Source organism: Tamandua tetradactyla, chromosome 8 (assembly GCF_023851605.1).
Source record: "Tamandua tetradactyla isolate mTamTet1 chromosome 8, mTamTet1.pri, whole genome shotgun sequence".
Classification (NCBI taxonomy): domain Eukaryota; kingdom Metazoa; phylum Chordata; class Mammalia; order Pilosa; family Myrmecophagidae; genus Tamandua; species Tamandua tetradactyla.
This window is the reverse complement of record NC_135334.1, coordinates 98,174,818-98,177,260: the sequence shown is the minus strand read 5'-3', so window position 1 is coordinate 98,177,260 and position 2,443 is coordinate 98,174,818. Positions and strand designations below refer to the sequence as shown.

The 2,443-nt window shown below is 36.6% G+C and overlaps 1 pseudogene; it reads left to right on the top strand.

Annotated features, from left to right (window-relative positions):
* The first annotated feature begins 642 nt into the window (after positions 1-642).
* LOC143645250 (centromere protein Q pseudogene) lies at positions 643-1,419 on the top strand (annotated as a pseudogene).
* Positions 1,420-2,443: the final 1,024 nt, after the last annotated feature.

Below are 2,443 nucleotides of genomic sequence, written 5' to 3'. Positions count from 1 at the left end.
AGCACTTTCTCCTCCCCCATATGTGGCACTCCTTTCTGGAAATGACATGTTCCTTTTCCAAGTTTTTCTGGCCATTTTTAAAAAAGAACCCCTTGAAATAAGTTAAATGAGATCTGGTTTTCATGAGAAGCCAAACATAAGAGACTTTTCTTCCTTGGAAGCATTTGATAGGTAGAAGTTTTATCAGGATTATTTATTTTGATTCAAAACCGCAAAGCTAAATTTCTTTCAAAATTTTAAATTAAAAGGATATTTTTAAGCATTTTTATCTTTTTAGTGGTCACTTGGGAGCCAAAGACAACATACAGTTCTTAGTTTTATTGATGATCAAGGCCACATTAAAAGTCATACTACACTCTTCTTACAAACACCATAACAGTAAAAAGTGTCACCTTCTAGAAGGGAGGCAGCCATGGAGTCAGTACACCCGTCTGGAATTGTAGAAGATTCTTCCAATCATGCAAGACACTTCTAAGAGGTGGCCCCAGTCGAGGCCACTTTGGGGTGCTGGGGTAGCCAGGGAAGATGGCAGCATTGCTCTTCAGGTGGTAAAAGCACCTTCTCCCCAGGAGCACCTCTGAACTTCTGAGGGGCTTGACCAAGATTTTAAAGTACTGCTATATTGTTCCCACTTATATCAGAATGCCTGACAATGCACACACCTCCAAGAAAAAATCTCAAAGGTTAGGAATTAATCCAAAAATATACGTTGTTGAGGAAGAATTGGAGTTGTCAGAGAAAGAGATGAGAAACGCAATGAAAAATTTTTAAAAACAACCAACACATCCATCTTCTGAAGTAACAGGAAGAACAAAGCACACTAATCTGAAACAGATAAAAACAGAATCCAACAAGAGAAACACCTGGCAACCTCTTTCAAGGAGTAGCAGAGAATATTTGCAAACCATGATGGAATCGGTAATCATAGCAATTTTGAGTAACAGTATTAAATAAAATGAACAAATATAATATCGCCTCAACTGCCTGAAGAAAAGATTACTACAACTGTGTGAAATGCTGAAAGTTCCTCCCAAAGAGCTGAAAAATTTAACTAGTGTGTCAAGTCTACTGAAAATGGAAAGAGCACAGCACAGCGCTAAAGAAGGTCTGGCATTATCACAGGAAGAAATAGATATAAGAGTGGAGACTGCAGAGTCTATGACTAGGAATATTCAAAGCCTCAAAAACAAATGTCAATCCTGACAAGTGAGTCGGAACAAGAGGAGAAGAGGATGTTTCAATCGGAGAATAGCGGGAGTACTCTCAGAATATTCTCAGAATTGTCTCAGAACACCAATACTTCAGAAATTATTTTTGATGCTAATTCCAAACCAGAACAATTTTCTAAAGAACTTGGATATTCTTCATAGTTCATCCCAGAGGAAGGATATGTTAACTTTCATTGAAGAAGTCTACTGAATGCCTCTTAAGATTTTATATGAGATTGTTTCATATTAATTTAAGATTTATGGATTTGTAAAACGGTTACCCTACATTGATATTTCAGAGGCTAAGGCTTCTGTGGCAATTAGTGTCCCTTAGTAATTACATGCACTTTAAATATGCCTATGCATAATCATCTAGCATAGTCCTAGAGATTTCCTTTTGGCAAGTGGCGGGTCTGGAAAGTAGCATTTGTTGTATTGCTACATCTCTCTTATTTGCCTGGAACCATAAAATGAGAACAGCCGCAGTCTGATGGTTAATAATGGCTGAATGCAGCTCATTTTTTGCTTAGCGCAGATAAAATATGATGCTATGAGTTAATATAGGTGAAGTGCTTGTATAACACCTAATACTTTATTTGCTGTCATTATTTATTATTTACCAATAGCTTACACTTTGTATCTGGTCATCTAGGTCTTGAGAAATCCCCTAATGTCTTTACTCTTTTATATAACTCCCTGGTCTTTTTGTGGAATAGTTCAGTAATTTTCCAGGTGGCTTTAACTGTGAAGGGAGCACCAGCATTTTATTTCTTTGGCCTAATTAGTGAGTACAGGTTGAATATTTATTCTCCGCTGTGATCAAAGCATGCTTTTACTTCAGAAAACTTTTGAAAAGGAAATTATGCACATTTTTTCTCTTTAGTAACCCCTTACAATAAAGACCAAATCGCCCTTCTTTCTAAACCATTTTTACCTCATTGTGATAAAAATATGCAAATATGGAACTAAATTATCAGTTAAGTATACAAAAACATCATTTCTAACTAACTACAGTCCATTACCCGTGTTACCTTTATCCATTTGTGAAATAAAATAACTGCAATTTCGTTATTAAAAAAAAAAAAGAAATCATACTGCGCATGGTGGTTTGAAGCCATCATGTACCCCAGAAAAGGCCATGTTCTTTTAATCCAACTCTGTGGGTGCAGACATATAATAGGTGGGACCTTTGGAGTAGGTTATTTCTCTTGAGGAACTGTCCCCAAAGTGGGTCT